This window comes from Macrobrachium nipponense, chromosome 10 (assembly GCF_015104395.2).
Source record: "Macrobrachium nipponense isolate FS-2020 chromosome 10, ASM1510439v2, whole genome shotgun sequence".
Taxonomy (NCBI): Eukaryota; Metazoa; Arthropoda; class Malacostraca; order Decapoda; family Palaemonidae; genus Macrobrachium; species Macrobrachium nipponense.
Window position 1 is genome coordinate 77,361,821 of NC_087204.1, and position 25,030 is coordinate 77,386,850.

The following is a 25,030-nucleotide window of genomic DNA, read 5'->3' on the forward strand; positions in this document are numbered from 1 at the left end:
GCAATATGGAACATTGTAACATGGTTGCAACATGGAGGCAACTTGAAAGCAAAATGGAAGCAACATTGCAACATGGAGGTAAAATGTGAGCATAGAGGTAACATGGCAACATTGTAACATGGAGGCAACATGAGAACATGCAGGCAATATAGCAACAAGGAGGCAAAATGTACTCATGGATGCAACATGCTAACATGGAGGCAACAATGCAACATGGCAACATGGAGGCAATATGTCAACATGAAGGCAATGTAGCAACATGGAGGCAAAATGTCCCCATGGAGGCAACGTGGCCACATGGAGGCAACATCACGACATGGAAGGAACATGGCCACAGGGAGGCAACATGTCAATATGGAGGCAAAGCAATATGGCCAAATGGAGGCAATATGGCAACATGTAGCCACCATGGCTGCAACATGGAGGCAACAGAGTAAACATGACATGGAGATAAAATGGCAGCAACATGGAGGCAATATGGCAACATGGAATCAACATGGCAACAGAGGCAACATGGAATCAACATGGCAACAGTCAATATGGCAATATGAAGACATGGCAACAAGGAGGCAACATGGTGTTAACATGTTGCATTATGGTGGCAATGTGGTAACAAGGGGGCAACATGGTAATATACAGGCAACATGGTAACTTGGCAGCAATATGGGAACATGCAGTCAACATGGCAACTTAAGAGGCAATGATGCAATATTGAGGCCACATGGGAACATGTAGGCAACATAGCAACATTGAGGTAGCATGGCAGCAACATGGCAATATGGAAGCATCATGGTGGCAACATGGAGTCAATATGGCAGTAACATGGTAACATGGAGGCAGCATATAGGCAAGATGTACTCATGAATGCAACATGGCATCATGGAGGCAAAATGGTAACATGGAGGCAACATGGCCATATGGTGGCAATATTGCAACATGCCAGCAACATATAGGGAATATGTAGGCAATATGGCAAAATGGAGGCTTCATGGCAACATGGAGAACACGTCAGCATGGTAACATGGAAGCAACATGGCATTAACATATGGAGGCAACATGGTGGCCACATGGCAGTAACATGGAGGCAACATAGAGGCAACATGGTAGAGGAAAGAGGCCACTTAGAGGTTATTGAAACTTTTGCAGTGAAATGATCAATCACACTAATGAAGAGGACCTTCAATACAATTAAAACAAACGTAGGTAAAAGCTTACAGTAATCTAGATGATGTGTTTGTGAAAATTAAATTTTCGAGGAATAAAAGCAAATTACTGGTTAAATTATATTAATTTTTTATATTTACACAGTCCAGTGTTTTGAACCAGACAAAATAGAAGTTTATAATACCCCATATGTTAATATCGCTTCTGTCACTTCATCTTTGAGATAACAAGAGAAAGAGGAACGCGGAAAGTTAGAATTTAGATACAAAACACCAGCTTTCTTTAAAACTTAATTTATGCCAATAAAACCTGTTAACTTCCACTCGCATTTTGGTGCTCTTCAAATCCCTCTGGTACACTTCCTAAAAAGAAAGTTTCAAAAGAAAACTCCACATTTGCTTATTATGAACTGTACCAGACACCAAGATTTTCAGAGAACAACAAAACACTAGTGGAAGTTAACAGGAATAAATACAACAGAAGTTTTAAGGAATGCTGCTGCTGTGCATCTTCATTCTCACTTGACTCTTCTCTATTATATACACACTTCTGGAACAAACATCGATGCAGTTCATCTTTAAATCCTTTGGCTTTCATTTCCATTCCTTCTCTTTTGTCTTGAGGTGTCCAAATGACTTAAACTCCCTCCTTACATCAACTTAACCATTGAAAGGGAGAAAGTGCCTTGGTGCTTGGCATAACGTACACAGTTTTCTTGCGGTCAAACTTGGTATGCTAATACACTGTTTTCTTGCAGTTGATCTTGGTATGTACTGAATAGAACAAAACCCCTTTAGGCTCCTTGTCATCAGCTTTACAGAGGTTTTTCTGAAAATATACTTCTAAATATACTATATTTTGCTACTTCATCCCTGCTATTTTGCTACTTCGTCCCTGCTATTCTCATAAGTTTCTTCAGTGGGATGTATTTCTCTAATTCCTTAGTACTCGTCTGGTATCTTAAGAAAAATTTTTTGTTAAAACTTTAGATTTTGGATATCCATTTAAAGTTTCATATTGAAAATATGAATTTGAATCTGATTTAATGATAAATAAAACTTTTATCCTGTTAATAAACCATTTATCATGTGTTTCTAATGCTTAATAAAAACCTTTCATAAATGCAATTCTTACTGAATAGTAACCCTTGCTGACCAACCCTTCACATTTAACCAGGCTTGGACGAAACTATTTTTCTTATAAAAATCTATGGGAAGTGCTGTTCACCAAAGGTCTTAATGGCCTTATGTTATGTAAATTGGCCTTTCATTAAAAAAAAAAAGCAAACAAAAAGATTGCAGAACTAATGGCAGTTTGTGTGTATCTAAAATCAAATAGCAGTTTATGTTCAAATCATTACTTTAGAACTTACCGTGTTGTCTTGAGATGCAAGATAGGCCAAGCTTGTATATTCCGAACCATTTAATTTAATTTAACTACAAGGCTGAATGGTCCCCACGGAAAAATAATTGCAGAGAGCTCATGGTTTAAATAGTTAAGTTTTAACTAAGTTGCAATCATTACCTTAAAAAAATAAACCTCACCACAATGCACAAATCATGCGCGAAAATCTTGTGGTTTAAATAGTTTCTGGCTGCAAAATCAATATTCTTAATGGATTTTTTTTTGGGGGGACGGTGTTTGGTTGAGCTAGGGCTTTTTTAGGGGGGTTTTTTAGGGGGGGGGGGGGGGGGACGGGATTTGGTTGCCGCTTAGCTCAAGAGAAAAAGCAGCGTGCGCATAAGCCACAACCTTCATGTCGCAATGTCTGTTATGGAATGAAATGTTTGCCTGTAAGGCAGTGTATTGGAGAAGCCATTTAGAAATGATACATACCGTGTAGTGTAAATTATAAAAAGCTTTATTTTCCTCTTCACTAATAATCAAAAATTTTTGGTGTCCTTAGGTTATGATCTGGTATAGCTTGTCCGTAGATATCACTACCAAAAGCAAAGTTAAGTGCACAACTACCCAACAGTGGCTCCAAGCGCCTCAGTGGCGTGGTTGGTTTGGTGTTTGCGGGTTAGACTCTCGGCCATTCCATTGAGGAGTGAGAGATGTGTATTTCTGGCGATAGAAGTCCACTCTCGACGTGGTTCGGAAGTCATGTAAGGCCGTTGGTCCCGTTGCTGAATAACCACTGGTTCCATGCAATGTAAAAACACCATACAAACAAAATAGTGGCTCCACTAGGAATGAAACTAATTTTCAGCTGCCCAGTACTGTCATTAAGAAAAAAATAATAATAATCGACACAAGTAATACAGGAAACTAATATCCTATCGTAAAAATTCAACCAATGGTTATTGCATTAATTATTTTCCAGTGAGAGTTTGTCTTCAAGACTATTTAGCTCGGAATTAATTGATAGCTAATAAAAATTTGTATCTACATTACTAGTTTAGATTTAGTTATGTGGGCCGTACTCAAATTCCCACCATCCCTTTCTGCTTTAAGTTTCACCACCCTTAACAGGTTATGGCCCTCATAATGGTTCAACAAGCAATAAAATTAAGTGCCCCAAATAAAATGCTTCTATTTAAGCCCCTTCCAGACGAGGGGCAAAGACACGACGGGCAGTCTGATTTACTGGTAATTCTCTTGCTTTTCAACAGTGTTAACAGATCACAATCCAAGGAAGGCAGTAGTCACAGGCAGGCGAACCTATGACTTGGACCACACTCGTGATTGCCATCCACTCACAAAATTGGTAACATTGTCTGCCCGCCATGCATTTGCCCCTCGTGTGGAAGGGGCTTGAAGCCCCGTCCATATGGTCGAGCTTTGTCCGACGAAATTTTGCATTATGTGACGTCAGAAGCTGGAAAAGTCTCATCCTCCGTTTCTCCACTTATGAAGTCATCGAGCCGAGTTCGTCGATCAAAGCCCGACCATGTGGACGGGCCTTTATGAATACTCTTCCAAATCTGCAGAATACCTTGAAAGATTGAGTTGCGTTGCCAAACCATTATAGTTGACCATTATGTTGAAATTTAGCAATTTTAACTTGATTTTTTTAACACTTACTGGGCACTGCAAGCTTTGTAACTTAGTGTATAATTTACTGAATTCCCGAAATCATTCACAAATCAAGTTAGTTTTTAAAAATACTGAACTCATGACATGTAATGCATCCTAAACCATACATAAATAGACTTCAAATTAGTTAGGTATTCTTTAATTTTATTCTTGCCAAATGTCTTCCCAAGGTCTTTAAATAAAAAAAAGTTTAATTTCCCTTTTATTTATTACTAAATCTCACTTGTTACTTGCTACAGTAATGGAATATATAAGAACCGGATAAGATAACTGTTAAAGTAAAAAAAAAATAATGGATAAAAGCAATTTTCCTATACAGGACCTTTCTTCCCCAGCAAGTCCCCGGTAGGGGCGTAGTGCTGTCAGTGCACCTCATGCGGGCACTGTAGTATTTGTTACTTAAGGTTCTTTGCAGTGTGCCCTCTGCTCCTAGCTGCAACCCCTTTGGTTCCTTTTACTGTACCTCCTTTCATATTCCCTTCCATCTTACTCTCCACCCTCTTCTAGCAATTGATTTATAGTGCAACTGCGAGGTTTTCCTCTTGTTACACCTTTCAAAGCTTTTACTGTCAATTTACGTTTCAGCACTGAATGACCTCGTTGGTCCTAGTACTTGGCCTTTGGCCTAAATTTAATTACCCAGCAGGTAAGCCAAATCTATCAAGGACAGCCTTCTGATTTACTCATTGAATCAACAGGTCGCTCTTAATTCCTGGGATAATCTTCAGATTACATTCGATGAACCTTTGAGACCTTTTACCCCATCCAGTTTTTATTACAAAGTACTTATGAGACTTGAAAGAATACGTATGGCCTATGGCCATTACAACTAATACTTATGATTCTAAGCTTCAGGTATTGAAAATATTAGAATTATGCTTTTTAAACTGCCAAGTTTAAAATTCATAATTACATTATTTCCTTAAATATCTTAGTTCTAATGCTGACAATCTTTTTTAAATAACCATTCAACCAATTACCAGATGAAATAGTTTCATAAACTGACAACTAGAACATTTCAAGAAAGCCTCAACACCTCAGTTGCATACTAAAAATTTATCCATTATTAGTACTTACATTTTTACCTAAATTATATAATTTTTGACAAAGTTCGCTCAAGTGATTACTATGCTGTCTTCCATTATTTGAAGCTCATTGGAAGTTCCAGTTCTGACAATACTTGTCCGGAATATTTTAACAAGTAGTAATGCACTTGCTGATTAAATATACCAGGCTATAAAATATTTACAAATCCAATCTGATGTTTCAAGACATTATCCTATTACTGCATCCAAATTAAATGAGTAAATTACAGTTCAATTACAGTAGCAACATTTATACGGCCGTTTTATATCAGAAACAATTTTAATGTATAAATAATGAAACTAGTAATTTAAAAACTTACTGTTTCTGTAAAATAAAATTTTCCTCTTCATAGACAGTGGAATTTTATTTGTCGTCTTAATGGTACTTAAAAGTTTTCCTTCATTACTGTTAAATGAAACTGAATTTTTTTTAGTATTGAAGTACTAATTAACTTTAGACAATAAGAACGTCTGTCAAAAAATTTCCTGTTAAAAGCGAATATAAACTCATGTGCTACCTCTTGGATCTTTAAATCCAACTTTGACATCCTATAACCATATAGCCCAATACTTCAGCAAAGGATTCCTTCTAAAAGAGATCTCAAAATTAAGATGAAAAACTCTCATATAACATTTGAAGTAATCCTAAACTAAGTACGACGCCCCAGAATATTATCTTGAATACGTAGCAAAAACACGAATTCCATACACATACCAAAAATTTCTGCTGAACTCTTATCCACCCTAGAAAAATACCAATGCACTTTCAAGTCGTCCAAGATAAATTCTCCTGAATTCTTTGGCCATTCCCGAGAAAACTATCCCAGAATTCGTTAGGCCATCCCCGAAAAAACAAATCTTAAGACCATCCCAGGAAAAAAAACCTCCCCTGAATAGTAATGCCATTCCAGTAACTTGCTACCCCTTAATTCTTAATCTGTCTCAGTGGCGGGATCGGTATGGTCTTGGCCTGCCACCTCGGTGGCCGCAAGTTCGATTCTCGGGCATTCCACTGAGGGGGTTAGAGGTGTGTATTTCTGGTGAGAAGTTCACTCTCGACGTTGGGTTCGAAGTTACATAAAGCTGTTGGTCCCGTTGCTGAATAATTACTGGTTTCCATGCAATGTAAAAACACCAGACAAACAAACTTAAGCTATCGTAGAATTAACCATCCCCCTGAATTCTTAGGCCGTCCCAGTAACTAGTAAGTTTGAATTCACAAACCAACCCAGAAACTACTTCCCCTCAACTCTCATGAACATCAGAAAAACTTCCCGTGTAGCTACTCCAAATACCAGAACTCCTCCCCCTGAACTCTTGAAAATCCCGTTAAGACAATCATTGCATCTTAGAAGTTTTGAAGTTCATGACTAGAAGACACTACCTCTTCTTAAAGAAATTCTGAAATATTCCAGCACCCAGTATATACATAGGCTACTACATTTTAACTTTCAAGAAAATACTAATTTACTGAATTTCCACACTTCTCTTACACTGGTTCCCTGCAAACAACTTTGAAATCTAGTCCATACAAGAGAAATTGGTATCATGCTCTTTCACTACCTTTTGGCCCAGCATTACTTAAATTTAATACTCCAAAATTGAAGCATTACTAGTTTCTAGCAGCTGGACAATGCAAAACCCCTTAACCGTGTGAAAATTAATTTCCCATAGAACCTAATTTTCTAATTCCCGAAAAACATGTTAGTTGATGTTTAAGAAATCGAATTCATTTACTGAAATCTTACAGTCAGTTTTGTTTTGTATTCAGCTGTGCGAATGACTCCTCTAAAATCCATGCAGCACTACTTTCATATTCCTTCTTCATAAAGAAATGGAAACAATGGATACACCTTAACATGAGGCACTATTTTACAGCATACTACATAACGGTTGTATACAGAAGTTCCCTTTCCCATGCAGTGTAAGTCACTCACTGGGTGAGCAAAGCAAACTATTTTCCGATTAACTTGACAAATGAGGTTATCACACCCTTTGTTTCAAGGACAGTACACTAAGTAAACAACCCAGAAATAGTTGTAATCCAAAGTTATAATTGCTATGTATCAATCAGTTTGGCAAAGTTCTGTCATGCGCCAGATTGTAGGATAACGAATAATTCAGTTATTTCAGTATTTCCTAGACCTTTAAGACATTTGGCAAGAACATTAAATAAATTTGTCCTAACTTTCAACTTAAACCTTCGTATCACAATGTATATAAGAATTTAATGTGAAAACTAGCAGGTTCTCAAATTTGCAATGCAAAACTTAAGGAAATGTTTCATAAAATACTAAAACTAATGATTAATTTTGCTAAGTGTATGGTACCACTAGTACCACTAAACCTCAGATCATTAAGTGATCTTGGCAGTGAAGTAAACACAAGCTATATCAGATCATTAATGACCAAATAAGAGAACAGAAGCAAATACCTAAAATCACCTTTGGCAATACTCTGGTTTAACCATGTTACCAAAATAAGCTATGCGCTTCATTCCATCCCATCTAGACTGGAAAAACAATACCAAACGTTTGGTAAATCGCGAAGTAGAGGGCTTCATTGCCATTGGAATCTATGCTTCAAATTTCAACTCGAATGGCATCAGTGCCCTGTTCAAATGGGTAATCTTTTCATTTCCAAGCATACTGCATACCTGTAAAAAAAATACCAAGTATAGAATATGCATGCTAACTACCCATTACCCTAATTACCCTCTGCCAATTTAGCCTCATTAGTATAGCACACTAGTCAAGAGCGATACGAGAGTAAATCTGATGATCCTACACAAGGCTACCTTGTTCCTACGAACACAGCTCAAAATACTAAGAATGTATTTCTCCAATTCTCAAAAAATTCAACATTTTGCAGAAAATGGCACAAGAAATTAGCCATGATACAGAATAAATGTTCTGTGGAAAAATATGCGTAAAATATGTTGGGGGTTATCCGATGCTGTGACAGAAAAGTGGGGAGAGCCGAGTCAAGGGAAAACTAAACTACTATAGTTCTCAACTTTGGTAACAAATACAGAAAGCAATGACAAACATCAAGCAGATGCATGAGTTAGGATAGTTAAAAACTGAAGATTTTAACCAGAAAAGAACTCCATTTCCAGGAATTCTTTGTGAAATATTAACCAAAGATATGTTTGCGTAAAATAAGTTGGATGAAAATCTTTCTAACAGCAGAGATACCTAATTAGGAAGCTTGCTATAGAACAATTAGACTTTCCAAAACCAAGTACATTACTTCCTCCAGATTATTTGACTGACTCTTAAAACCTTGATAATGTAGATAAGGTTTGTTTAAACTAATGGTAATAAACTATCCATTAACAATGTTAATATGAATCCTACACTAACAATGTCACTGGTATACCTTTGAAATCCATCTGAGAATCAATGTTAAGGACACCTATAGTAAAAATTCCGGTCCCGCTATTTTAGTCTTGGCAAAATATGAATTTCACTGAACATTCAATAGTATTGCAACATTAAGAGATACGCAAAGACCTAATCTTTAACGAGCTTATTGGGAATGACAAAAATATGCATCTCATTTCATAGGTGATAATTTCCATATATTACAACTCAAAAGCTCGCTAACGAATGCAGCGACAGGAGCATTTTGTTCAAAAAAGCATTAAATGAATTAAATGAAAATATCCTGTATCCTATAAAATGGTACTATCCTGAAAGCATTCAGGTTCTCGGTAGGCCCTACTAACAGTTTCCGAAAGATGTCAAAGTCTATACTCTGGTCTTCAGAACTTTTCAAAACCTAAGACCTTTTCAAAAACTAGTATTGAAAAATATTCATATTTGCTTGGATAAGCATTACTGTTATGGCTGACTAGAAACTAATACTCACTTTCGTCACTGTACTAAAGATTAAAAATATGAGTTAATTTGTAAAAAAAAGACAACTGTAACAAAACCAGCATAATTAAGATTTCCTAACGAAATCTTTAGTTCTGATTTAGACGAAACTCAAAGTCATAAACCTGGCATACCTAAAAATGTACTTATACCAACATTTTATCTAAAAGATATTTTAACGGAATTTATGAGAAAAAACTACTGTATTCAAAAGAATGTCACAATTTGCAGCATCTCTATAGTAATTAAATCTTTACAGACCTAAAATTTTGTTACCTAGTTCTGAAAAATAATTGAGAAATGCAGTTAATCAGCTGTAATTTACAACTACATGCTTTAAAACCTTTATTTTCTTTCTTTACAGTTTTTAAATCACTATGGAGACCATTTTTGCAATCAAATGTTAACTCTGATGAGTTAACATTTGAATATCAGTTGCCTGTATCATAAATCTCTGTAGTAAAAACTAAACTCTAAATTATTAAACGAAATTTTCCTAAACCATCCACAGAATTAGAATTTGTTACTTGAGAAAAGCTTAGCCCGTAAAACTTTCAAGCCTTTGAATATTAAATCTCTAAAATATTTCCTCAACTCCTATGTATAGTTCATAAAACTTACGTTATGTCACCGAGGCTACATGAGCAACGTACATCGTCATAACACCTTGGATCTTAAGAGTTGAAAGGCCTGGCAATTTTTGGAAAACTAGAATATTTTAATCGTAAGCCATTTACCTGGAGATTATACTATGCTTCAATGTGGCAACTTCTCTTCAATCTATGCCAGACAGGGTAAATTCCTCTCGGTCCATGGACATGCCATTCAGCTATTCCCATCCTTTTAGGCCTATTCTTGTCCTCTTGGTTCGTTGACATTGTGGAGTTGTCATTCTTCAAAAAAAAAAAATAACTAATTAGTAACAGTCGACCAAGCCACAAATTAAATTTCCCTAAAATTTGTTTTTCCAAACTTAAGAAAATGTTGCTAATAAAGTTACAATAAATAAAATTCTCAATGCTAAGGTTAGAGCATATTACAATTTGCATACGGCTTTTCCCTACCACAAAATTCACCAAGCTAAACTTGAGCTTAAAATCAGATCCTTTCCTCCCTTCCACCTTAGGTCTATAAAATAGCAACTTACGAATTCACTTCACATTTTACATGTCTAACATTCTCATCGAGCACGTCTTTAGTTAGCACATTCACATTCGTTCAAGTCTCACCTCAGACCTAAACCGGGCAATCCCCCTCCCCCGCCCCCCTACACACAAAATGTAGCATAAAATATTACCATTAAACAGCGGATTGTGCAAATATTAGAATTTTAAAAGTTGGTTAAATTAAACTATACAAAACGAAGCTCCTGTTATACACTTTACAATGTAAATAAAGTAGTCCTTGCCATTTTAATTTTAAAACAGTATGACATTTTACCAGTTAAATTATGAGGCAATTTGCCATAATTTCCAAGAATGTTATCTTTCAGGTTTAGAGAGATCCGGAAATGCCAAACTACTGAAAGTTTCAAGGCAACCACTGAAGCGTGATCCGATCAATTACCCCTCCGTCCCATTACTACTGGCGTACACTTTAATAATCAAGGACTTAGGTCTACGAAACTTGAGTCCTTTTGACAAATCTAGAGCGGTGGCTCCTAGGATTTCCGAGAATTCTAGGGTGTTTTTTTCACGAATATTCTCGATCCTACAAATACTATAACAGCAAGTGCCATCTTCGTATTTTCGTATTGTCAACTATCAAGATAAAAAAAAAAATTCACTTATTTTGGGTTCAACAGTTTCTTAAATTTCTCAAATTACAATGCTAACTTCTTTTTTATATTGCCAACCTTACAACTGAAGGCAGAATTTTAAGTTTATTCAAACTGTCATGTCTACTCTCAATGACAAATTCCATCTGCTTTCAAAACCAATTACCATTTTCCTTTTACAAATGCTCAACTAACCACCACGTACTTTAGTCCATGCCATTCCCAATTTTACTCTTGTTGCTAATAGTAGCTTTGTAAAGTAGTGTTTGGAAAGCACTTACGCTTGGAAAGCACTTCGTCCTTTCTTCACACTAAAATCTTTCCCCACAGCATTCATCGTTTACGAAACTCGCTCCTTCAAATATGCAACCTACATTTTCTTCCATCTGACGTATTCAGTCTGAATTCTTCAAAATTTTATTATAAAAGTGCGTTAAAATCCTCAGTTATAGCCAGACACGCTAGAAGTATACAAACTCGTGTAAGGGGAAGAAATCGCAATAATTGCTGCTACAGGACACATACAATGTATGATAAATGCACTGGTATAAACTGAAACCTGTTGTCCTAAAAGAGATAATTCTGCGTACTATGTCTTTTTTTACTTAAAATTAGATAGGTATAGGCACAAATAATAGAATGAACGAGAACTACACTTTAAAAAAATGGAGTCTCCTCTAACCATAAGACTACTGAGGAACTACTGCCTAGGTTCAAACTCACGAGATGTCATTACTATTTGAAGCGACTTTTCACTATTTACAGTTTAACAAAGAATTACATACCAGTCTTATAACAGATCACCGTAATGGTAGTTAAAAGATATAGCACACATACCAACTGCCGAAGTCAAAGAACCATAAAAACTTCAGTTCTGTTCGAGACTCACTCCGGTTCGAGACTCGTTGATAAAAAAAAAAAAAAAAAAAAAAAAAAAAAAAAAAAAAAGTGCAACTATAGATAAATTTTCAAGTGGTAACAAAGGTCCCATAATATGAGAGGCCTATATGATTGCAGTGTACACAGACGTGCTAATACTGTGGGTATTTTTATTATCCGCGATTGCGATGGACAAATTACAGAAACATCACAAGTGACCGGAATAGACTAAAACTAACTGAACAATATACGATAGTAGTACTAAATTGCTACGTGATAAAACAAAAGCTGTATACTGAAATTAAGTTCTTAATTTCAGTACACAGTCAATTTATGGCATTTACACCTACTAAACTTCTATGATTTAATGTCTATTTAAACTACAAAATGTCTAGTCAGTAGGAAGGAAAACAGACCCGAAATATTCTACCAACTTTCGTCACCATACCAAGAACGAGAATCAAGTTATGAAAAAGATATAAGATAGCATAACTAAAAATGCGTTCAACCTATACTATTCCGTCCAAAACAAAATCTTAACATTCTAATCGAATTCTCATTAAAATAAAAGTTCTACTGGTATTCTAAAGAATTTCACAATCCGCAACATGTCATTATTGCATTGACCTACAGTAATTGCACTGGTACAGTCCTAGACTGTTACTTCAACCTTTTATTGATAAAGTCGTTATTTGCTGTAATTTACACTTTTAAACTAGCAAACCTGCATTTACAGTATCTCTCCAAAGTTTCATAAAAATCACTTTTGGAGACAGTTTACAGCCAAATCTTAACGCCAATGGGGGAAAAAATACGCTATTCTCTCTTGATTGGTTGAAAGCCCCTCCCACACTGGGGGCAAATGCACTCGTGTGGAATGGGCTTTAAAAACCTTCATTGCTTAATTCACAAAGGTCCATAGTGCGCGTCTAAAACCGCCCGCAGAAATATTTTGAATCTTGAGCCTTAGTTTGAATAGTAAATTTCCCCTTAACATTAAATTTCTCTAAAAGTTGAAGTTGAATATAGAATTTAGGCCAAGCACTGGGACCTACAAGGTCATTCAGCGCTGAAATGGGAATGGACAGTGAAAGGTCTGAAAGGTGCAACAGGAGGTAAACCTCAAAGCAGTTGCACTATGAATCAATTGTTTGGAGATGGTGGAGAGTAAAATGAAGAGAATACGAAAAGAGGTACAGTAAAAGGAACAAAGTGGTTGCAGCTAGGGGCCGAAGGTCCGCTGCAAAGAACCTTAAGTAATGACGACAGTGCACCGCACACATGAGGTCCATTGACGAAAATAGTGCCCTAACAACGCTTTAATATATAGCTCATAAAACTCAAAATAAGTGTCAATGAAGTTATTCAGGCTACATGAGCAACGTACGTCACCATAACACCTTGGATCCTAAGAGTTTGAAGACCTGGCAATATTTGGAAAACTAGAAAAAGGCAGGATAGTGCCTCCCATGCCGTTAATATTTCAATCGTAACCTGGAGATTATAACTCTGCTTCACTGGGGCGACTTCTCCTCAATCTACGACAGACAGGGTAGCCTACACTCCTTGATCTATGGTGACTGCAATGTTGCTGTTTCTATCCATTTGGTCCTACTCTTGTCGTCAGGTTCCTAGACAGTTTTGTGGGACAATGCAAAGCTGCTATGCCTGAGGGGAAAAAAAACACTTCAGTACCACAGATGCCTTTCAGCTATCAGTTAAATTTTCCCTTAAATTAGCTCATCCATACTCCAGGAAATATTGCTATGAAATAACTAAAATATTCATATAGTTACTATAACAATATTGCTATAAAGTTACTAAAACAATATTGCTATACTAAATTTATTGCCATCGATAGTGCATACAACACCGCTCATGTCTACTACAAACCTTAAGCCAAACTGGAGCTAAATTTCAAATCTTCACTTCACCCCACTTAGTCTACAAAATAGCAACACGAATTCAATTAACATTTTACAGAACTAGAATTCTCACCGAACACTTCCGTAGTTTGCGCATTCAAATTTCCGCCACAAATTGTAGCAGAAAATGTAAGTATTACCATCACTCAAATAGTGAAAATAGTCTTATTTCAAAAAGTGAGCAAGCTAAATCATACCAATACCTTTGCTCCTATTGTGCACCTTCCCATGTAAAGAAAAAGAAAATAGTCCTTGTTATTTTTAATTTCATTTTCTACAACATTTGAACAGGTAAGTAGGGGGTGAGGTGTGTTAAAACAATTTCCACGAACTGAAGTACTATCTTAGGTTTAGCGAGATCCGGAAATGCGAAACTGCTTAAAGTTTCACTAGGCAATTACTGAAACGTGATTCAATAAATTACCCCTTCATCCCATTAACTTAATAATTGCCGTCTAATTGCCGTACATTTAAGAACTAAAGGTCTTTGGCAAACTAAAAGTAAGAGCAGTGGCTGCTAGGAGTACAGAGAAATCGCGGATGGTTAACTGTCAACACCAGCTTTGTACTTTTGTCATTTGTCAAAAATTTAAATTCACTCAGTTTAGGTATAACAGTATTTAATTTCTCCAATTGTAGAGCTAACTTTTAAAATTTTTTTGTAAAGCTAACCTTTACATTCTTACTGCATTGTGGTCAAGTTGATTCAAACTCATGTTTACTGAGAGACCGATTCCGTCTATTTGCAACCATTTTCTATTTTCGTTTTATAAGGGATCTAACTAACCACCACAGACTTCTCTATCCATGCTATAAAGTTTAACATTATTCAACTCTATCCATACCATAAGCTTAAAATTTTCAGTGGTTAATTGTATAGTGCTTCTTGAAACTCACTGTCCTTTTAAATTAATTATTTTCCACCTTGATTCGTTTATGACTTTAGTTGTTTCGGGAATTATTCTACAGTCGATTACTAACCCAAAAGTTTTCTTCCTTCTTCCGTATCCAGTCTCAAAACTTCACAATTTTTCTTCTATCACTCCACCACCGGCTGTTACATTTTAACCATAGATGTTGCCTGTACTCTACCACTGATAAACACATTCAGATTCCGTCTATCCTCCTACAAAAATTCACCAGCACACTCAAATCTCACTCCCAGAGCGCACATATGTGTACATAGTCGTAAGTGATCTACATCCCTGTTTTCCCTCAAAATCACCTTTGACACAAGGCAAAGTGTTGACAATTTTGTGTAAAAGGTCAATCACTAATGTGCTGACAGTTCTCGAAACAAAAGCGGTTTCTAAGCCTCAAACACACTGTTTCGCATCACTTATCACACCATTTGACTCCCATCGCCTTACCGGGACCAATGCCAATTCATATTGCATTTATTTCGATGGGACAGTTTCATATACCTGGGCTTACAATCTCGCTTTCGGCTTAGAGACCGGCTGAAGGGCCAGTAACTCAAAATGCGCCATATTTCAACAATGGATTATATTTAACTATTAAGTCAGTGCTAACATATGAAAAGACTAGGTTAAAATCCACAAGTTATAGCCAGGCACACAGACTATTAAATTTAATAAGGACAAGAGATAGCACTAATTGCAGACTGACGACCATTACAAGCAATGTGTATAGTATGCTAAATGCAGAGTAAAAATTAAAAAATTGCAGTCCTAAAATATATTTGAAAACTAAGCATTTATTTTACGAAAACTAGACAGTTGTTACGGGATGCTGTAAAGCAAGAGCCCGTGCCAGTAAAAGGCTGACTTAATCAAAGACGACAACTAGAAAGTAATTTGCACAAGTAAGAGAATGAGAGAGAGAGAGAGAGAGAGAGAGAGAGAGAGAGAGAGAGAGAGAGAGAGAGAGAGAGAGAGAGAGAGAGAGAGAGAATCTTCTAACCATAGAAATACCGAGGAACTGCCCAATATCAAAGTCACTAGATTTGACACTTAGAAGAGGCCTTTCACTAAAAATTATTCGTTGATCAAACAAGTTTAATAAGAGAGAATTACGTAAGATCCTCGTAATACTTAAAAGCATAGCACACACACGAATTAAACGCTTTTTTAACTGTACTAATAACAACATAATCCTAAGTTAACAACAAAACCCTTACGGGAGCTTAATACACGAAACTATTTGGTTATAAAGCAAGAAAATTAGCAGTCACAAGAGTCAACCAGAAAACTTGACAAATTTCATTCAGGTATTAATCTAGTTATTCCATTCCTTAGCTAAAACTAAATTTGCTTTCAATCTTTCAGGATATTTAACTTTGGTTCAGACCGGTGTACGTCTGTTGACGTAGGCTCATAATTGCAGGTTACTGGTTATATATATATATATATATATATATATATATATATATATATATATATATATATATATATATATATATAAAAAAAAAAAAGTGCAGCGCAACTTTACAAAAATGAAGTGGTAAGAAAGATCCAGTGATATGAGGCCTCTATAACCTAGTATTTTTATCATCAGCAATTGCGATATTCTATCGTATATTAGTTATAACTGGCTAATATACGATTGTAGTTCTAAAATGCCAGTACATAAGACTATCTACATGAAATTCCTCTATCTGCAAGAAACTTTCTCTACTGAAATTTAAAATTTAGTGGTGAAAACAAACAATTCCAATTATTAAGTTAGTCTTAATTAAAAAAAATTACAATGACAAGTGCAAAGATTAATATTTACTTAAAACTGCAAAATGTGCTATCATTGTAAGTAAGACAAAGCAGCAATGGCATGTTTACTCCGAGCAGTTTTCCCTGGTTTTAAAAGGCTTTAAAAAGTAACATTTCGCGGGGAGTGCACGATGGTCATAGTGGTCCATTACAGAACCGCCGCAAGCCTGCAGATCCAGATATATATTACAAGATTTCCGCCGTATGAGAGTTACTGATGTGCTCTTAAATGTTCTTAGACAATTTAACTCATTTACAACAGGCGCTCATGTTCCATGGGCACCCAGTGCTATATGTTGAAAATTACGGTTTCTCAGTGAGTAACACTGAAAAACTTTCGTACTAAACAGCGTACAAAAACAGCTCACTAAAAACCCAACGCTTCAATTAAATTGGCTATCTTAAAGATGGGGCACGAAGGGTACCGGGTTTATAATAGATCACATGGAGCCTAAAATCTGTTAATAATACATCAAGTTCAAAATACCCATTTTAAACCTATACAGAAATACGTGGAGTGAAGATTCTTCACAGAATTGAACAAAGCACTGAATTTCAAACCCCTGATTGCAGAAAGCTGCTATATAAGACTAAACTTACTTGATATACTAAAATCGACAGAGGAAAAAGGAGGCAAAAAACAAATTAAAGGAAAAATCTCCAGCAATTTTGGAATCTATATGATTTATGTCTTATGCCTCGACACGATAAGGATGGGGCTATAAGGCTAGAGATAATGTATCTAATGTCCCTCAGCAGCCTTACCTTCATATTCTATCAAACTAAAGATGGATAGCCCATATGCGTACGGTGGACTTTAACCTTCTTAATAACCTTTGTAGAGTTTGAAGAAAAAGTCCATTTCCATCAAACTCTAGATGAATGATTATTCAGCAACGGGATCAACGGCTTTACGTGACTTCCGAACCACGTCGAGAACTTCTATCACCAGAAATTCACATCTCTCCCCCCCTCAGTGAAATGCCAGAAAATGGAACTCGCGGCCATCGAGGGGGGCACACCAACACCGTACCGACCACGCCACTGAGGCGCTGCAATTTCCATATATGGAAACCGTTGCATTTACAAAAACTGCAATCGTTGTTCGTGAAAGAAAAATACATTGCAGATATTCCCTCATGATACCGGAATACTACATTTCACTAACCCCCGTAGAGGGGTAGCGCCTTCAGTGCACCTCAAAGCGTGCAATGTAAGAGTTACGTTAAGTTTCTTTGCACCGTGCCTTCGACCCCTAGTTGCAACCCCTTTCATAACTTACTCTATTGTCTTTTCCATCTTCCTGTCCACCCTCTACCAACAATTGTTTCATAGCGCAACCGCGATATTTTCCTATTACGCCTTTCTGAACCTTTTAGCTTTCGATTTCCCTTTCAGGGCAGTACTTAGTTGGGAGTGATATTGCTCTCAAAATAAACCCAATTACAAATATTTTCCTAATCTCCAATGAGTAAACAGGGTAAAGGATGACAATTTAAAACATGCTTCACATTTAATTCTGAAGTTTTGTTACGAAGCAACAGCAAACAATGAATGGTCTTAAAAAAATATAGGGTAATTCCGTTTAACCTGGGTCTCCCGAGCCACCAGTTGTCGTTAACGATAAAAAAATTAAAGACAAATATTAGAGCGCCAATGAACTTATGGAGACTTTCCTCCCTAAAATCCTCTAACTGAAAATTGGTTTGTCTTTAAGGCGCACCAGCACTGACTTCACACTTAAAATACTAGCCTACTAATAGCAGCTATTAAACTTAGGTAATATTATAAATACGCAACTTGGGAAACTTTTATACCGATGACAGAAAGGCGTGATTTAAGTAGCAATGTTCCATACTCATTTAAGCAACCCATCGTAATACTGGAAAGTCGGCGAGCACCTCAAGCACATGTTAATCCGGAAAAAATTAATTCAAGGTTGTATACCTCAATTTCCAGGACTCTTCCTTGTTAGGGTTAGGCTAAGAATATTAATCAGTTTACAGGAGCCAGTAAAAACTATTAAAAATGTACAAGTATAAACTTTCCGAGGGTTAGTTGTCAATCTCATGACAATAGCACATCTACTTGTATACCCAATACCCAGCCCTGTGTTAACCACCGCAGTTATTGTTCGAGTTTACCCTCGGAAACTTCTCCAAGGAAGGCTTACAAATATTGGTTAAGTGAAGCGTAATTAACCTAACCCTAACAGTTAAAGTAAACATTTTGGAGTTTGACGGCAAGCCTACCGTTAACCAGTATAGTTCAAAGATCATGACGTTGAAACTTCGCAGCTACATAATCCTATCAGTTTATATAATAGGCGCTCCAGTTATTTCATAAATTCAGAATTTTATTTAACACGAACCTACTACTAACCAAGGCAATGAGAAAGCTTCGATAAGTTGCACCCGCTTTGTGGCGTCGAGGTAGTGTGCTTAGAGCGCTTTGTCAGCCTAGCACTGCCACAACTCAAAAGTTATGACTTAAAATGTATTCTAACACTGAAAGGGCAGCCTACAAATTGGACAGTATTTTCTCCAAAACTTTCTAAAAACTCAATTAGCTAGTTGCGTGCTGGCTTACGATTTCCACAAGATCCTTGTCTGCTATACTTTGAAAACTACGCCCATTTAACCATAACATTAAAAAGTATTTTCAGTCGGAACAGGGCAGCAAATACCAGACGAAATTTTATGTGGTAACATCGTTGCCGTTTTGCAATTTCAAAGCTACTTAAGCTTTATTTTTCGGTTGCGGGCCAACCCAATTTTAATTTATTTTCCTTTTTTACATTAACCTTAAATCGTAGTTGAGTAATTTATTCTGGTAGACTGACTCCTCACTCAAACAGTCATCCATACTATGAGGAAAAAAAAGAAGAAAAAAAAAAAGTTTCGAAGAAAGCTAACCTCATACAGTATAAATTTCAGAATATCAACCCTCAGATCCATAAGTACTAAATATAAATTACAAAAAAACCTCCGATATGCACTTTACGCAATAATCTACTTCAAGTTTAGGCGACGTCGTATTTTATACTATAATCAAAAGTTACCGCAGTACGTGAATATTTTGATTTTTTTTCAATTTAGCTTACGATGATTACTTACGATTTATTCGTTGGTGTAAGTTTGAAAAGCTAAACAAATAACGGAATATTGATTAGGATATTCCAGGTTAATTCAGTGCGCGCTTTGCGCCTAAGAGCGTAAAAAAAATCCTGCCTGCTACTAAGTGGTAGTTGGTAAAACTTCAACAGACTAAAAATATCTAACCTCTTAAAATTTTCAGTACTAAGTCAGCGACTAGTACTATTAGTTCAGTCTTCCTAATTACCTACGAAATTTTCATACAAACTCACCGTAAAAATTAACCGAAATTTATTCCCGATAATACGGAATTGCGAATTTCGGGGAAAAAAGTGATATAAATGGCACTTTAAACGCCATGCATAAAAAAAAAAAAAGTGAATTGATACTTGTCACCATACGCAAGGGAGCCGTGACTAGACACTTTTTCCATCTGTCCATCCGCTTGTGGTGTTTTCGCATGGTAATACTGCGTCCCGGGCTTTAAATAGTTACGCTAAGTGTAAGTTTTAGGTAAATAAAAGGATATCTGGGTGTACCTTTGCAACTTTAAAGTGTTTTAATTTACTGTATGCGAATTACACTGTTTATAATATTCGAAATAGGATATTAGTTAAAGCCCGGGACACAGTGTTACCATGCGCAAACACCACAGGCGGATGGACAGATGAAAAAAAAACAGACGATAGTCATTGGTTATTGAGGATTTGCGAGAGAAGAAAAAAAAAAAGGTGCGGGGGTGGCGAGGCCTGGGTGTCGGCATTTATACCAGCAGACAGGATTAGGATGATTTTCAGCGTTCTTGATATTTTTTTTTACGTAACCGGTTTTTTTTATATTTAACATGTTTTTTGCTTATTTTTGAAATTTTATTCTATAATTTAATCTATCCTTTTGCTGCAAGAGAGATCTTATACATATGTAACGGGCAGATCTGTTTTATATAGTTTGCTTTTTTTTCTTTACATTTTTTGCTGCGTGCTCGAACGCGCGCGAGATATATTTTTGCGCAATATTCAAACTTTATATTTAGTATCTAAGATTTTAATTCGCCAATCACATTTATCTTTTTTCTGAAAGAGAGAGAGAGAGAGAGAGAGAGAGAGAGAGAGAGAGAGAACGCTCAAATGGATGACACTTATTTTACGGAAACTATGTTACTTAAGTGTCAGTTATTTTTTCCATGTAATCCTTGGTGTCATTACAACTTCTGCATTGCAAAACCTACGTAACTTATCTGGGTATTTTATGGATTTACAACAGCGACTATTTTAAAATATCTTTGGGCAAATTTTTTTGGGGAGGTGTAAAATATACACTTATCTCGTAATTTCTACTAATTATTTCACCTACTTAAGTTATTTGGGGGAAATTTTTATGACCACCATTCTGCCGCAAAATTGAACAAAATTGAGCAGTTTACCTTAAAAGCTGCCAGTTAAAAAAAAAAAAATCCACGTATCACGTGGGTGACTGGTACTTTTCTTACGGACAACGCAACGCTACTTTCCCATTCATTATTTCACATTTACCTTGCTATAATTTTATTTATTGTTTTATCTAGGCAATTTACATGGGTGTGCTAATGACAAAAAAAAGACGACTTCCTATTTTTTTTTGGGGGGGGGGGGGGTGGTTGGGGCAAGTGCAAAATTGACCGGTCTACCTTTAAGATTGTTGGGGAAATTAGTATTATCACAAATAAAAGAATAAAAATGTTGACGCTTGCCGTTCGAGTCTTCCTTGCCATTGCCCACAGACGAAGCAAAAGGGTGGACTTAAAAAAATCAGTCTACATTGGGCCTGTAACTAGCACTCTATAAAAAAAATCCCTCTAAATTGGGCCTGTAACTAGTATTCAAGCTCTTACCATCATTTTTAGGTTTTAGCACAAGCTAAGATAGTATCTTAAAAATACCTTTGACAAAATATGCACTTAGCCCAACTTTCAACGCACAGAACGTTACTTTCAAAACTGTCCAGCGTCCAGTTCCAACCAACATCTAACCTTTGATCCTTCATCTGACATTGAAATTCCCGGTATTAATCTACAGACATCCGGAAAGTCTAGTTAAAACCGTTTCAAACTAGCGCTGAAAATCCACCTAATTCAAAACTTTTTAAAAATCCAGTGAAGAATTCAGAAGCTAGCCAAGCAGCTTACCTTACCTGATCTCATAGCTTTGTGCCGTACAAAGAGCGATATGAAAAAGCAAGATATTTTAAACTTTTAAAAACCTCAACTGATTTAGTGTCTAGAGCAGTTTGGAAGCAAAATAACTTGGAATCTTAAAGGAAATCCCCTAGTTCAGGGTTCTTAACAGTGGGTATCCCTACCCCTACGGCAATTCATTGGGGGTCTTGAGTCATCAAAAGGTTAAGAGACCCTGCTGTAATTTGTATCAAACTATTTTCCTGTCTCCAATCAACTGATGACAAATTTCACTTCCGTATCCAACAGTAAGTTACAGATTTTAGTATAGGAACGACCGGTCTGAGAAAACCTTCAAAGGGCCAAACTGATCGTTTACTGGCTTTAAATACAAAACAGTTTCCATAGCATTTTCATCTACGGCGTGACCCAGACATCCCTATAACCCTGATGAATAGCTTGTCGAAACCAGTTTCTTTATATTTATAAAGAAATAACTGTACCTACGTTTCACCCCATATTGTTCTCGCAATCTGATTAAATAATTTCAGTGGTTACATTCTTTGTGTTCCTAACATACTTAAGTTTTGACATGAAAAAGTTTACCACTGCTGTAAGTCCAGGTTGTCAGGTCGTCTAGTATACTTCACAGAAAGATGTTAATTTTTTTCTCAGGATAATGGTCATTTGACGACGTAAATCCAACGTGGAACTTACACTCTCAAGAGTTACTAGACTTACCACATGCCATCAGTTTATATACAAGAATCACATGGACTTGTGATTAATCTAGCTATCAAAACCATCTTGCCGAATTTGTACGTGCTCATTAATAAACATGCTTTTTTAAACTTAAGACCCCGACGAAATTTTGGACTCCATGGACACTTTATATTTAAGACCTCAACAGACAATTGGTAGATCCACGTAATAACTCTGCGTCGGGTATATCTTTGGAAATCTGTTTCCTATAGTATTTCGGTCGCTTGTTAAGCATTGTGAATTTGGGAGGGTCGACTGCAAATTAACCCCCAGAGGCTAGTGCTAAACTCGGCGAAATTGACGCCCCAATCCCTAATGGCTCTCGTATTTGCGGGAACGTTCCTTGCAGTCCGTCCGGAGTTATCGCCTAGGATTAAAAGTCAATTTTGCTTCATCTTAACGCAGCATGTAAGAACTATGAATAATGAAAAATCCAAACTATTTGGGATAGCTTTAACCAATGCAATAAAGCAAAGCCAACGAAATAGGTTAGGTCACCATTTTTCACATGAAGACCGTGCGACTGCAGACGAAGGAACTTTTTGTTGACAAAAGACCTTTAAAACATAACTCGGAACTACAAACTAGAACTTTTTCTCAACCTAAGTTCCCTTTAATACTCCTTGTACATTTCTGAAGGTATACAAGCTGGCAAGACTCCATGAAAACCAATTGCCTTACTCGTACGAGTGCCGATATTACTTAGTCAAGAGCGAAAACTGTGGACCAATATGAAATCAACTAGGGTTTTAAGCGCGTGTAATAAACGGTTACTTAGGGAACGCTGTGACCTAACTTTGTTAAAGGGGAATGAACCACATCTGACTGGAATCGACCTGGCTCCAAGTGCCAGATGGGATTTGGCTAGGTTCGTTGGTGTCAGACTGGGTCTCAAGTCGAAGAACTGCAATAATTACAGTCAGTTTACAAATTCCTTCCCTGCGGCGGATTTGGGGTCCAATTATCAAGTCAACACCATCTTCTAAAATGGACTAAGTAGTGGTGGTTTACTTAAAATTTTGATTATTAGCAATGTGGCTTGGTTAACTAGACAAATGCCCTCTGCCATTAATTGCCAGACATCTGAAAACAAAAACTGGCAGAAAGGGTGGTCCTCCTTCCCCTAAAGTGTCTTGGAGGAACTAATTTTTAGAGCTAAAAAAATGCTGCCAATTTTGAGACTTCCCAGGTTTCTTACTTTTATCTCATGCATAATTCGTATGTTTCATTTAACATGAATATCAATAAAACTTTCATAGTAATATGACAACCTATTGGCCCTAACCAAAAATTGTCAAATTTCCACTTACGTGCACCGGTCTGCTGCTCGGATAAATTTTATTAATTTTAAATACACAAAATGCAGCAGCAATCTGATGAATTAAATATTCTAGCAATGCGTAAGTCCAGGCTAATAATATAATCAGATTTGAACACTATGAATTCCATTGAAATATACAAAAATTCGCATTCCTCCACGAATGAACTATCCATTTATTAAGCAGTTTCAAATACCTTTAGAAGGAGTTTCAATTATGTGAAAAAGTGTATACATTTTTTGACTACCGCATATCGCACGGAAACGCATTCAAAACCAGATATTTCTATAGCAAAAAACAGCATGCACCATAATAACCAACTATAGAGCAATTAAACCTAACACCTGCATACCCTGAACACCAGACCGGATACTAGCAACCATAATAAAATTTCTTAAGGATATCATTTTGTAGACACTTTCTTCACACTAACTTGCATTAAAATTCCATCTACCAAATAACAATAACTTGGACACTCTTTCAAACGGAAAAACCGCTGACCAAACCTCACCTTCAACCCAAAGTGCCGGAAATTAGATTTTTTCACCAAGACTTCTAGAGGGGCAAATGGCAAGAACACCCAAGGAAGGCCTCAAGACGACTACGAATTACCCTCCAGCCAATCAGAGGAAGCCATCAAGGCATACGTAGAAGCAGCTTTGTGTGAACCTCTCCCATTGGGTCAAAGGTTTTGCTTTCCACTCTCTCATTGGCTAAGGTGTAAAAAGGTATTTTCTTCCAAGAAGTGACAAGGATACTTGAGTAGTGGTCTTCTGGAGGTGCCGTAGCCTTTTCATTTTCCAATTTCAATTTCAATATTATGAAAACGGAAAATCAATTAATGAATTTATCGAGAACGGTAAGTGAAATGAAAGGCAAAGTGCTATGTGGAAATTAAAAGAATGAAATCACAAGCAAAGATAGGCAGTCGGTTCTGTGATTCTTAGCGAATTCTTACATTTATTTCACGAGCAGAAGTCAATTCTAGAAAATGACCCTTGATACATCAATAAACTTAATTGAAACCCTTAAGGGATGAATTAAATATGGAAAAAATAAAGTAAATTAGATAGGCAGTATATAACATTACTCTCGAGCCGCAAAGAACGTGACCAAAAAAAATCCACTCGCAACCCCCTTATCTCGACGAACGACGACATTGTCTCGAGAGGAAATGTTATGTACCGTCAATCCGCTTAATAATATATGTTTCAGCATGTGAAAAT

The 25,030-nt window shown here is 36.5% G+C and overlaps 1 long non-coding RNA gene across 3 annotated transcripts; it reads right to left on the minus strand.

Moving 5' to 3' along the window:
• Nucleotides 1–1,283: 1,283 nt before the first annotated feature.
• LOC135223705 (uncharacterized) lies at nucleotides 1,284–24,444 on the minus strand. 3 transcript variants are annotated; one of them, XR_010316572.1, is made up of 4 exons: nucleotides 24,316–24,442; nucleotides 9,907–10,062; nucleotides 7,733–7,944; nucleotides 1,284–2,123 (listed from the first exon to the last, which is right to left on the minus strand). It is a non-coding gene; the product is annotated as an uncharacterized LOC135223705 (long non-coding RNA). The 3 variants fall into 3 exon arrangements; XR_010316573.1 differs by lacking the exon at nucleotides 1,284–2,123 and adding an exon at nucleotides 13,320–13,493 and having other exon boundaries at nucleotides 24,316–24,444; XR_010316571.1 differs by lacking the exon at nucleotides 7,733–7,944 and having other exon boundaries at nucleotides 1,290–2,123.
• Nucleotides 24,445–25,030: the final 586 nt, after the last annotated feature.